This window comes from Pelecanus crispus, chromosome 10 (genome assembly GCF_030463565.1).
Source record: "Pelecanus crispus isolate bPelCri1 chromosome 10, bPelCri1.pri, whole genome shotgun sequence".
Lineage (NCBI taxonomy): Eukaryota > Metazoa > Chordata > Aves > Pelecaniformes > Pelecanidae > Pelecanus > Pelecanus crispus.
Window position 1 is genome coordinate 11,691,731 of NC_134652.1, and position 14,395 is coordinate 11,706,125.

The following is a 14,395-nucleotide window of genomic DNA, read 5'->3' on the forward strand; positions in this document are numbered from 1 at the left end:
CTTGCTTGTCTAGTGAGCAATTTTTCTGTCATTTTTTCATATTAATCTCAGAACATGAGGGTCTAGCCATTCATAGATTATCAACTGAAGGGAGCTCTTGGATTTTTCAATGTGAGCTAGCAAAGGAGAAATAAAAAACCAAAATGTATAGCCGCTGCCAAAATGAATCCATTATCTTGTCGTGTTTACCCTTTTAATGGGGTAAAATGAGCAGGTCATACTGTGCATGTAAGAAGCTAGATGTTGAAGGCACCAATTTATAGTGCGGTGATTTTCATCAAATGCTTCAATTTCTAAAATGTTATAATCAGAGAACATAAGGAGTGACATACATGAAGCAATTTTCTGTTATGCCATGTGCTTTGAGGTTATCCTGCTGCATATCTCCATTATGAACAGAGTTCCTGAGCCCATTAGTCTGTGGATTTCTATAGGATAATCAAATAATTGTCATACTCCAGTTGTCTAAATCAGCTATTTAGGCATCTATCTTTGATTTACTCACAGTAGTGATAGATAACATACCTTTTCTAGTGCATAGATTTGTGCTATCCAATGGCCAAACCCCCAGTCCAGGGTGAAAAGCAAACATATGGCTAAGTGCTTTGTTGGATATGGGCAACAAGTGAAAGAACAGAAAAATGATGTTCTGTTTCTCCCTTTGGTAAGAATCATACATAATAGAGGCAATGCCTTTCAAAAATGAATAGTCCTATAGTGGTTGAGAAAATGGTATCTATTTACAAAAATATATATACATGCATATACTGTTGCAAGAACAGAAGTGGAGAAAGTAATACATAATAATAAGAAAGAAAACTAACAAGTAAATGAGGTCTAAAGGTGTAATTGTTGAGAAAATTCAGCTCTGTGTTTGTGTTTCACATTACACAAAAAATGTGCCAAATAGACTCAGTATTTGATTTGTGCATGTGGAACAATGTCATGGTCTGAAGTTGCTAATGTAGCCTAACTTCTGATTGCACTGAAAATAGATTTGATAGTGAGAACTGTGGGAACAAAGGGATTAATTTGTATCTGGTTTCACACCTGTGCAGATCTGTTGGCGCTATTGATGTAATGGGTTTATGCTACCGTAATCAGGCTCCGAGGCTTGAAAATACAATGAATTCATATTTCAGCAAGTAGATCCAGATGTATTTTTCAAAGACCCCAAAGTGGGAGCTGTTTTTCTTAGAATAGAGATATGTTCACGCCATAGACTGCCAGATAGCGCATAGCAGTGGGTTTCAACCTGTGGGCAAAGGAATCTGTGTAACACAGCTGAGAAAAGCCTGTTGTTAGTAGAGTAAATTTGCTCTCAGGGGGTTGGGGGTGCATCTCTGTTGGAAAATTTTAGGACTTTACAGGTCAGGAAAGACTGAAAACCACTGGTTCAGAGTCAACCAAAGTTAGCTTAGGAACCAGAGGCAATCTACCTGTGACCACATAGAGGTTTGCTTTATCCCATGTCATGTCAGAAAAAAAATAATCTTTGAGGGAACTAGATTATTTGAAAGTAGTCCAGGAAGAGGGACAATTCTACTTGAGATATTAAAACCAAAGGCAAAACTAAAGGGGAATTTGTGTTTCCTAGTGGTAGAGAAACCACATCTTCAATGTGTAAAAAATTATCATAGTTGCTTTGACTTTAATGAAGCAATGATAATTACCATGTGTGGAGCATTTTCCTTCTTTTGTTTTCAGAACAATGGTCATATTTCCCAGGGCTCTGAATTTTCAATCTTTTCCTTCCATAAATCAATCTGTAAAATTCTTTTGTTTGAATTGCAGATTAGTTATTATTTATTGGCTCTTTTCGGGAGCCAAAGCTGGCAGAGCAAGTACACAGGAAATTTGAAAACAGGGCAGAAAAAGTAGCTTATGGAGGAGTGAAGTAATTTTCCCCAACATCTCAAAAAAGGTCTACGTAGGAGATGGTGTTAGAAGCAAATCCTTGTGCTCCAGGTGACTCAGAACCTAAGGAGACATGCAAGTAAATAGAAAAGCTTGGTTTTCTTCAGACCACAAGAGATCTGAAGTATCAGATATCTGCTGTACCTCACAGAGGGACACTAGAAATTTCACCCTAAGAAGAACCCTTCTGAGCTGTGGCTTCATGCATATCTTGGCTCCATACCTACCTTGTTTATTTGGAACCTGGCCTGTGTTTATTCTAGCATTTTGTTAAGGAAACATTCCTTTAAAAATAGTTACGGAAAACCAACTTTACTGTGAAGGCTAGCAAACATCCCAAACTAATTCACTCCAAAAAGCCTGCTCTTCAGGAAAAAAAAAACCCAAACCAAACTTGATCTATAGACTTCAGTAAACATCTTAATTAGTGAAAGTCAACCCATTTGTCTTTTTTTTTTTTTATAAGTAACCTTCTGTCTGTTCCTCCCATTCCTTCTTTTTTTGTACTTCTCTTCTGCAGTTGCCTATCCCACCCTGACTTTGCACCTGAAACATCTCAAAATGTGTTTGCAGTGGTCCTAACCACCTAAAGGTGATGAGAAGCAGATCCTAAGGGTAATGAGCCCTGCGTGGTACTTGTGGGTGGCTTTGCTATGGTTTGAAATAAAATACTCTGATCTATGGCCACTTGAGGGAGCTGCTATGAAGTATGTGGAAGAGTTGAAATGAATTTGACTTTCTCTGTAGAGGTGTAGATGTAAAGAGATTCACTGTAGGAGCCTGTGAGTTTTTTAAAATGTTTACAGTATTTAAACTATGCTACATATACCCAGATCTTTTTCCAAATTTATGCTTTTTATCTCCGTATGGCTCTGAATTACATCCCATATTCTACAAAACCTGTATTCTTACTGACACCTGGCTTGTTTTTTATCTGAAGCTAAATAAATATCTGTTTCAAGTATCTAAGCAAATCAGATCAAAGGGCTAACCTACATTGCTGGCTACAAAAATGAAAGATTTGGAATAGTGCATGGGAAGAGAAGATTGTTGGCTTTCTAACCATAGTGTCCCACTCGGGGCGGGGGGGTGTCACGGGGGGAAGTAATCTCACCATGTTACTTAAAAATGAAACCATCCAGTGTAGCCCTTATCTAGTTCAGTGTGGTCTGCTTGCAAATCAGGATGATGACTGTGTACTCCAGTAGTAGTGTTGGATGTAATGGCAAATACTGTAAGTTATTTGAATCATCAAACCTTGAAAATAGTTATAGGGTAGTGTGGAGGGCTCCAGTCCTGAGGCAAACCTGTATGTGCTATTAGGCACTGAGCACAAGGACATGAGAATATGATGGTGGTTATGCAGGGTAAGACCAAAAATGCAGCTAACCCAGAAGTCTGAACAAAATGTTGGGCTGGGACCATATTGCACCCTTCTCATGCAAGTTCATGCCAAGCACTCAGGTGATCAGTGAATGAGGTGTGAAATGAGTGTGTGAGGAAGAGGTTCTTGCTATTTTAGGCAATTAGTGTTTGGGAATTTAGATGGAAAAATGTTCTTGTTTTCTTCAGTTTCAGTATGTGGTTGAAGGTGGAAGCACATCAGCTTGGGGCAGCTTGAATGAACACTGAAAGTGCTTGCAGAAGCTTGGTGAAACTGCATTTAGCTGTCCGTGCCAGTAGTGATCTGTGTTGCTGGTTTGCTTCGTTTTGCCAGATTAAATTGAACCCTTTAAGCTGCCAACCGAGAAACTAACCACCTGAGATATTGGAGAGGTCTTTCTGGAGTATCAGGCTGTGTTGTTCTTTTCCTTCATGTTGTGGTGTAACCCCAGCCACAACTAAGCACCACACAGCCACTTGCTCACTTTCCCCAGTGGGATGGGGGAGAGAATTCTTCCAAGCAAAAGTGAGAAAACTCATGGGTTGAGATAAGGACAGTTTAATAAGTAAAGCAAAAGCTGCATACACAGGCAAAGCAAAACAAGGAATTCATTGACTGCTTCCCATGAGCAGGCAGGTGTTCGGTTCCATCACGCATAACAGTTACTTGGAAAGACAAAATGCCATCACTCTGAGCGTGTGTGTGTGTGTTCCTTCCTTCTTCTTTGCCCAGCTTTATATGCTAAGCATGGCGTCATACGGTATGGGATATCCCTTTGGTCAGTTGGGGCCAGCTGTCCTGGCTGTGCCCCCTACCAGCTTCTTGTGCACCCCCAGCCTACTCGCTGGTGGGGTGGGGTGAGAAGCAGAAAAGGCCTTGACTCTGTGTAAGCACTGCTCAGCAATAACTGAAACATCCCTGTATTATCAACAGTTTTCAACACAAATCCAAAACATAGCCCCATACGAGATACTATGAAGAAAATTAACTCCATCCCAGCCAAAACCAGCACGCTTCACAATAGCAATGTTTAAGAATTTCAAGCCGTCAGGACAAATGCTATTTAATAAATATTTGTATAAGCCAATAAATATTTGTACAAGCCATAAAAGTTTAGATTTTCCTAGCTTGCTTTTCTTTTTTCCCCTCTCAGCAACTTTTCAAACTTTTCAAATGTAAGTTAACAAAAAAAACCAAAAATGGCGTCCTGTAGTTGACAGTCTGATTTCTAAACTTCTCCAGCAGTGTTAAATTTTGCCCTGGGGGGGAGAGTAAGGAAACTTTATAATTTAGTGCTAAAAAATATGGAAAATAGAAAAAGTCTAAATTCAAATTTGTATAAAATATCAGAAATGGTGTGCTATTCAGAACTCTAAAAAAAAAAAGGGGGGGGATATTATAGAGGGAACATAACTTCTGTTATCTGTTCTTTCTGGGATTCTGTTTAAAAATTTCTAAAATTATATTTCTTCTGCAAGGAATTTCATTTTTTAGCAAACTTCATTTGAAATATTAAGTATTTTTGAACGCACAATTTCTAGTCCTGTCTATTTACTGTGGTACTTTGATTTTTAGAATGATCAGCTTGTGGGACACTGTCAATGGGAAACCTGATAGGAATTTTTTTCATTGTTCCTGGTTTTTTGCAACTGGAAAGGGTTTGTTTTCCTTTATACTGTTTACCTGGGTAGACTGAATCCTCTGTGACACCCTATGTTCTGCCCTCCAGGAGGGCACAAGGAATGATCCATGAAAGCCCATGAACTGAATTGGACCCATGAACTCAGCTGGACTGACTTCATGCAGCAGCTAGGGTAGCTGGATTGTTTTGGGTTTTGTGGGGTTTGGTGGTTTGGGTTTGTTTTTTTTGGGGGGTGGGGAGGGTTTGAGGTGGGGCTGTGCAAAGAAAATAACATTTCTTTATGTGGTTAGCAAACGTGGTAAAAATAATAGCAACAATTCAAAAAATGTGTAGCAGTAATTCCTTATTACAGAAATTTATTTCTGTAAACGGCTCCATTGGAATGTTTACCAATGTCCCAAAGTCCCATTTGGATTCATATGAAAATTAATAGAAAGTAATGCTGTGATTGGAAATAAGCAGGTCATCTGTTGGCTCTCTTCATGGGGAAGAGGCCAGTGCTGACTTAGCATCAGGACCATGCCCACTGAAGACACTGTTGCAGTGGGGAAACACAGCTCTTATCCATGCTGTCCACATTCTGCAGATTAATGAGAGATTTCATGCTCAGCAGTTGTCAAGCCACAAGTTTTATAGGCATTAAACTCACCGTGCAAAACTTCTGGTTTTGCATTGCTTCTCTGCAGGACATGCTTGGGCTTAATTAATACACCAGAGGATGGTTTATTCTTTGCAAAATATGAGCCCGTTAGTGTCACTAAAAGCTCTGACATTGTGGAGATGTGAGTCACATCAGTGAAATCTGCCTGAGGCTACATTTAACCTTGTGCACTCAAGCTGAAAAATAATTAATAAAGTATTCCCAAGTGTGATGATTTTCCCTCCCCCCAACTCAAAATCTCAATTACAAGGGAGTAGGTACAGAGAGAGCTGCTCTGTTTGTAGAGTCATCTTGCCTTTCTTTGCAACCTTTCTCACTGAAAAATGCATGTAGTCTCAGACTAAACTACAATACTGGTAGTGATATTGCCAAATTAATCTCAGACCTTATTTACATAGGAACGCTATTCTTAGTTAAATTGCAAGATTTGGGGAATTACTTCTTGCTCTTTATCCAATGCCGTGTATAAGTAGAACCATAGTCCCACGTGGAGCCGTAAGCACTATGGTAACAAAGCTAATAATGGTAATAATAATATTCCTACAGTCTCCATATGGGCTGCATTCAGGCAGCCTAGATTCTACCTGGGTGCCTATGTCTAGTCAAAGGAGAGCACCAATAATCTGTAAAAGTGATTTGGAGGGTCCAAGTGATGTGATAAGAGGGAAATTAGACATAAGAATAGACATGGGATTATAATTGTAATTTTTTTTAGTTTAGTTATTGCTGTTGCAAGACAAATAAGAAATATTCAGAGCTTAAATAAAAATTGATAAATTATAATCATGGGGAAAAAGGTAGATTCCCTCCCCCCCAACTCTAGCGTAATCTTGATACTTGTAGAAATGTCAAATTTAGTGAGTAATCCCAAGTTCTACAAAGGATCAGCAAAAAGCAATGGGATTTCTGTTTAAAAATCACCACATTTCTGTGCTGTCTCAAGTATAAAAGTGAAAGAAAGAGAAAGGAGTATAACCTGCCTATAAGAGCTCTAATGCTAGCAGAGCTGGTTACAAACCTTCTATCAAAAAAACCCTGTTTTTCAGTGGACAAAGATGTTTCAAAAAAAACCCCATTTGTTTCATAGTTATTAGTAGAAATGTTCATAAAAAAGGTACATAGTCATTAATTTTTTCTTTGGAAAAAATCTCTTCTGGAATTTAAAAAGAAATTGGAGGCTGTTGAAAGTGTGTGTTCTACTACTGAAATCATACTGCAGAAGTAGAAAGTAGCTGAAATATTATTTTCTATTTCGAATTAACAAGCACAGTTGCTGATGGGTGAAATCTGCCCATCCTGCATCAAGCATCTTGTATTTTATAATGTTAGAATTTGATACTTGTGACAAGCAAGTTTTCTTTCTAGGGTCTCTATCTTAGATCCCCAAGTATGAAATCTCACTCTTGGATTGAAAGAGCCAAGAGAGGTTGTTCAAACATCTGAGAGAGGTGTATGTAACCCTTCATAGATTATCTGGAGGCTTCACCCTAAATCCTTACTTTAATTAGATTGCTGAAGTGAGATGGTGTGAGTACCCCCTAGAGTTCAACTATGAAGGAGATATTTTGATCTAAGTGTCAAGCAATCTCATCACAGCAAGGGAAAATGCCTTGATTTGTTAGAAGATGTTGTGCTTGATACTAAACAGCAGCTATCATTAATGTCTGTAAAAAGACGGTAGACTGTTTCAGTGTGTATGCTGTCCTGCTGTGTGATATGAGGAAGAGTGTTTGTGCCGACACAGTTAATAATGTAAAAACAGAAGCAAAATAGGAATGAAAAGGCTTCATGGTAAACCAGAAGTTGGAATGAAAGCCTGAAATTCTGAGGTGGGACCTTGGGAGACCCATAGCTGGCTTCTGAAGCTGGATTTTTTTCCCACATCCTGTAATTCTCTTTCTGGAGAAATCCTGTAGGATTTCATACTGATTGGGAATAATGGAATGGATCAAGAGGTTGAGACTTTCTGGGAAAAAAAAAAAAATTCCTGATAGTTCTGTTTTAGGCATGACATGGCATAAATGCTGAGAAATTTCTCTGGCGGAGGAAAGCCTGGAGTCAAAGTGCTGGGAGTGTATTCAATGGATGTACAGTTTCATGCTTGCCCCATTTGTGTATTCTTCCATGGGCATTTGCTTTTGCCCAGTTTTGGAGTTAGGACCACGGGGGGTTGGCCTGATTCTATAGCGTTGTTCCTACACTCTTAATGCAGAGGGAAGAGGAAATTCAACCCAACAGGTCAAGGGTTGTAATTCAGTCTAACAAACTTGGTGCTCCATTGTTTGCACATAGTGATTTATTTCAGAGAGATTTAGAGGAGGAGGTTTGAGAGCATCGCAATTAGACAAAGACACTGCACGTGCCTGTTTGGACAGGTCAGAGCTTGTGAATGTAGTGAGGAGATGCACCATCAGCAATTGGCAGAAGAGAGAACAGAAAGAAAGATAGACAAGCTTCAGAATTGCTATCAGGGTAAAAAAAAAGGATAGGAAGAGAAGTGAGCGAGAACAGAAGTAGTGAAAGCAGAGTCAGAGAAGAGGACAGTGTACTCATGCTAGCACTGGTTTAATGGGTTACCCTATAGATTTAATTTCATTATTAGGTCAAGGTCATTGAAAACAACAGAAGTTGCAATTATTTCAGACAGTGTTAACAGAGTGTTTTTAGCTACTGCTAACTCCCAGAGACATATCCTGGACACTGGTAAATGTTGTATGTCTCTATGGTTAAAGAAATAAACAAACAAGCCTGACAAATTTTGAATAACTCATCTGTTATTTGCAGTGGAACAAATAAAAGCAGAGTAATGCCTAAGGGGAATTGTGTTTGAAGACAGATAGAAGGGAAAGCTGTTGCATACCAAATGCAGCATCACTTAGAAAGTTCTACGTAGGACTGAGAACTGCTGAACAAATACTTAGCAGGTGAAAAAAGGATATTTAAGCTGAGCTCACCTGCCTCTTCCCTTTAATTACCAAAAAAAGCAAATGCAGCAAGAGGCTTCCCCCCCTCCCCATGGTCTAGTATAAGGCTGTGTACAGTGTTCCTCATCAGGAAGGCAGGAAGGAGAGCAACCCTGCTTTGATGTTTTCATCCCTATCCCCGACTCTCTCACCAGCTTGCGGAGTGACCTTGGGTAAGGCCACTTACCTCTCTGTGCTTCAGTGGCTTCACCTGTAAATGTCTAATGGTTAATTCCTCTGCAGCATCCAAAATGCACCAACGGTGAGAGTCAGAATAAAGCATTTGCAATATGCAACAAAAACTGAGAGTGTTGCCTGACACAGAGTGAGGATACAACAGCACAAGCTGTGGCACTGCAGTGGCACATGGGTCAGAGCAGTTCTCTGGGGCTGCTGCATGTGGTCCCTAAGGGTGCTCAGTGCCCAGCTCCTGCTGAAGGCCACTGTGGACTGAGGAGTCTACCAACAGCAGGGCTTCTAGTTTAAAACTGCATTGGGTCTGGCTGAGATGGAGTTAATTTTCCCTATAGCAGCCTTCATAGTGCTGTGCTTTGCATTGGTAGCTAGAAAAGTGTTGATAACACACCCGTGTTTTGGCTACTGCTGAGCAGTGCTCACACAGCATCAAGGCTGTCTCTCCAACATTCCCCCCTCACCAGTAGGCTGGGGGTGGGCAAGATCTTGGGAGGGGACATAGCCAGGACAGCTGACCCAAACTGACCAAAGGTATATTCCGTACCATATGATGTCCAGTCAGCAATAAAAGCTAAGAGAAGGGGGGTAGAGGGGTGGGGCAGCATTCATTATTTACAACGTTTGTTTTCTGGAGCAACTGCTACGTGTGCTGACGCCCTGCTTCCCAGGAAGTGGATGGGCATTGCCTGCTGATGGGAAGAAGAGAATAAAATCTTTGTTTTCCTTTGCTTCCACGCATGGCCTTTGCTTTTGCTTTTGTTAAACTGCCTTTATCTTGACCCACGAGGGTTGTTTTTTTTTTTTCCCCCTCATTTTCTCTGCCCCCCGTCCTGCTGAGGAGAGGAGTGATAGAGCGGCTTAGCGGGCACCTGGCATGCAGCCAAGGTTGACCCACCACAAACTGACTTGACTTGTAACTTTGAAACAGAGCATGTTGGGAGGGAAGAACACCTGAAATGAAGAAAGCCTGATCTAGAACTGGAACTTAACTTGCAGATACATAGTCTTCAGTTTATGCTGTTGAACTGACAGTCATTTTGCAAATGATTCTAGACAAATGTGGTGGAAAACATTTATGTTGCCAGCATGAGGGGCAGGATTCTCTTGACTATAAAAGGAGTGGAGAGAATTAGCTCAAATGTAGATACTTACTGTGTTGGCATGTAAGTTTGGTCAAATAAATCCTGACCTCGATGTTTTGAAATAGCAGTGATGATTTGTGACGTCTCCGGGCTCCTAAGCTTAGACTTTTTATACACTTGTTGTGGTTTCCATGCACTTAGGGCTGACATTGCTAACCTTTCCTCTGCCCCAGACTGTGCTGGAAATGTCATGCAAAATAAAATCAGAGTGCTTTTTGTAATCACCTGAGGCCAAGAGCTGGGGAAAGTAAAAAACCACTTAGCCAGATATTGAGAGACTTTGCACTATAGCCAGAGCATCTGACAGTGCTGAAATGTTGGCTTCACTTCAGTTCCCCTCCATTGCATCTTCATCACTCACTTGCCTCCCAAGCTTAATTCAGATGTAATCTTGGAAACAGCCACATTTTACACTAGTGAATAAAGATTACATGCTGACTTGTTCTCCTTCTTCCTGTTTCCACCTTCCATTGATTTATTAAACCCCTGAGTTTTGATGACAAACTATTTTTCATTGTATTTCTCTGATGGGGCATTTATCACACGTAGATCATTGTTGATGTTGATCTATGCCCTCTCTGGAGAGCAGTGCTTGTGGATTTTCTTGCTCATATTTATACTTGTTTACAAGCTATTCTGAAGTAAACAGTACTCATGACTAAGTTTATTGACATGATTTTCATGTGGGTTTGGGGTTCTTTCCCTCTCCTCACTCCTCTCTGAATTGTTTTGTCATTCTCTGGATGGGTGTTGGTTGAGGTATGAGTCACAGGAATTAAACAGTACTAGTGCTTTCAAACAGATCACACTTAATAGAACAATAATGCCTTATGTTGCATATTGTTCCATAGGCTAATTACCTAATCAGATAATGTTGGGGAAGCAAACTTGTAGCAGACATTAATTATTAATGCATGGACTGGTAGCAGATGGCAGTATTTGTAGTGGAGAATAAGCTGATGGTTCAGTGGATTAATTAAAGCTTATACAACTTCATGCCCTCCACTCAAAACCCAGTGTAATAATAACTGTGTGCTTTTTAAAAAAGGAAAACAATATTTAGCTGTGGTTCTTTAACTGATTAGATTTTCCTGCAAGTAGTAACAAAGAGCAAAAGGAATAGCTGATTTCCCTAAAATAACTCTAGCAGTCTCCATTTGCCTCAGGAGTGCTCAGTATGGATTTAAAATAATGAGTATTTATTGTAAAGCACATCAACAGTTCTGGGAATGGGGACTAGGCATAGCAATGTGCTTTTCTTTCCAACTATTGGTCTGTGGAATCCAGCTCCATTTTGGTTTGTCTGTTGGTCAAATTAATCTACGTTACTTTTCCTTGCATCTCCCCCCTGAACTATATGAAAACACTTCCCTGCATGAGGGGCATCTTCCCTGCAGATTGGAAATGGTGTGAACTATCTCAGCACACACACACACACAAAAAAAAAAAAAAATAGATGCAGCTTTTGCCTGGCCAAAATCTAAGTAAAAACCATTCCAGCTCAGATTTGTGGGAAGAACACGTGTGGCCAGTTTCTACCAGGTGAGCATTCTCTGCTGGGGAGACACTGACCTGTTATCCTGAATAATCCTCAGTGTGTTAAGTGCATATACTGCTCAGCAGTGCTTTGTCTGCTCTGAGAATCATAACTTTCCCCAGGCATGGTACGCAGAGCTGCCGTGCTTCCCAGGAGCTTCGGAAGGCTGCCAGGAAAGGCCACCTAGACCCCTCCCATGCCATGCTGGTGAGGGAGGGCATTTACCAGCACTGCATGGGCAGCTGTGAATGAAACATCTCTGCACCAAGGAGGAGGTCCAAGGGGAAGGGAATACCAGAGTGGTTTCCAACACCTGGATACCAGGGAGAAAGCTATGTGCAAAACAGAGTGATAGACATCTAGACTTACTTGGGTAGCATGGCTCATCAGAAGCAAGTACTGAAAGGAAAAGGGTTATGGAAAGAAGTACCTTATTTCTGTTACAGCCAGGTTTGATGTGACAAATTGGTTAGGAGTGTGAGAGAGGCACGTGCTATCACATGATCTATTCATAAAGGAAGAAAAAGCAATAACTGCTCCGACACTAATGAGGTATAAAATATTTCACCTGACAGCCACCAGCACATACAGGTCTTGATTTTTCTCTTGGCTATATGAGCTCAGTCTAGATTTTATTATCTCCTGCTGGCTGTAAACTTTATGGGAGAGACAAAACTGACACTAGGCTCCCTCTGTAAGTTATAAATAAGTTTAAAGATGCAACAGTTAAGTTTATTGTCAGTTTTTGAACTTTTGACAGTGAATATCTGATTTGGTAAGCAATAAACTCACAGTACCTGGCACTTTTATGCACACATCTCAGCTTTTGTCACTGCGGCTTTTGCATAGATCACATCTGGAATCTAGTATCTTGGCTTTCTGTCAAGCCCCAATCCTCCTCCCACAGATACCAGGGTAAATCAAGAATAAGTTTACTGAGGGTTATAATACACTGCTATAAAATATTTGAAAGGACTGGATAATTTGCTCAAAATGTATAATATTTCTATTTATATAATCTAAGCCAATAAAGTGCAGTGTCTGGTCAGTGGGAAAGAAATTGGTATTCCCTCAGAGCCCAGAAGAATCCCACACAGAGGTACTTCCCGTCTTATTTAACAAGCAAATTTTCTTTTAATTCTTCTTTTTTTTTTTTTTAATTTTTTATTTGCTGCAAAGTCACTCTAGAAATGAAGGATGGATTTTCCTGTGTAACAGAGGGGTTCTGTTTTCCCTGTCTGTCTTGCTACCTCCCATGGTTTTAATGCATTTGGATTTCTTGACTAATTCTGTTTCCAAACCACCTGCAATAAAAGAAACAAAGAAACCCCCATCATTTGAGGGAGGCATTAACCAGATTTCTTGCAGTCCTTCAGTTTTATCTGTGGAAAGTTGGAAGCTGTCCTCTGTTGGTATGTTCCAAAGTGTTGTCACCCTGATTCTCTCAGCCTGCTCCCTGGAATAGCATTTCCAGTGGGATTTCAGGGACGGATGGATGAGGGATGATGTGGAAATGGGACTTCCAGGACAACAGTGCCCTGGAGTCACACATATCAGATGATAGTAGTGGCACTGGTAGGAAAACTTTTTTTGGCTTGGTTTGTGTTAACAGTGCATGCTTTTTACCTTGGTTCTAGGTATGTGAAGACACCCTATTCTGCATATATAGATTTGTCCCTGTATTTTCTAGTAAGCACCTGGAAAATTCAATAGTTCTGCATGACTAAGGGCCACTGAAAAGCTTGAGATTTAAAAGAGATACTTAAAGAACCAAAGTCTTGACAGTTTGATGTTATAGGGCTGGATTGCTTGGAAAATATTCACAGGCAAAGAGAGCAGGAATTACTACCATTGTGTTCTGACTCTCCATTGCACCCATTTCTGGGCAAAGCTCTCCAGCCGTGAGAGCACTGGTTTGATTAGTTGACTCTACTTTAATCTTCCCATCCTATGACACAGAGCTAGTCCTAACAAAATCCATCCCAGCAAGACTTGGTGGCACTTTCCTGTTGACTCCCTGATGTTTCATGACTGCCTTGAGGCTAAAGTTTCCTGATGCATCTAAAACCAGTGTTCGGCTTTAATTCTAAAATATTGTTTCTCAGAAGTTCATTCAATATCTTTCTCATAGCTTTCACCAGTCACAAAATGTGTTTCCACAGTAACAAACAGAGCAATGTAATTGCCCATACACCCTGCCATAAATCCTTCAGGTGGTGATTTTTAAAATGCGAATAGCATAAAGACTTGGACAACTTTGCGGTTTCAAAGTAAACTTGCAGATTTCAGAGTGTCAGCCAAGAGATTTCCCACTGAGTTTCACTCAGCTGGAGATGTGAATATGTCTCTGAGATAACTCACACTCCGATTTTTTTTGTTGCTGTTGTGTTTATGTATCTATCCTTCCTCTTCCCTATGGTTGTACCAGTGGGTCAAGCACAATCAGACCCTGGGCAGGACTTGCTGAATTGTTGGCTGTTTGTTTGCTGTCATGAGCCCCAGCAAGAGCAGAGGGCAGTCAAAGAGCAGATCCTTGCCAATTGGAGAACCAGAGTGGTGGCTGTAGTTTAGGGAAAGGAAGTGTCTATAGCCTCACTGAGGTCCTCCAGATGTTGTAATCTCTGCCAGCGGTGTATGTTCCCATTTAAAGAGGTGTATGTGACCCGCCAAGTATTTGTAACAAGAAACCAGCAAAAACTGTTCATGAATTTTCAAACAGATTTCATTAAAGATTAGAAAATAAGGCTGGAAAGCCCCCTGAGAAGTCCCCTAGACTTGAGTTCATTCTGCTCAGCACAACCTCCTTGTGAACTTCCCTCATCATCACCCCCATTGCAGACAGCCCTTTCTCTGTCCTGCTTATTTTGAGCTCTAACTGTGGAGAGTCCCCAGCCTTCCTAGGTTACAGAATTTACCCATAAGTAAAAGCAAGGTAGGAGTTTTTTTCCCTGCTA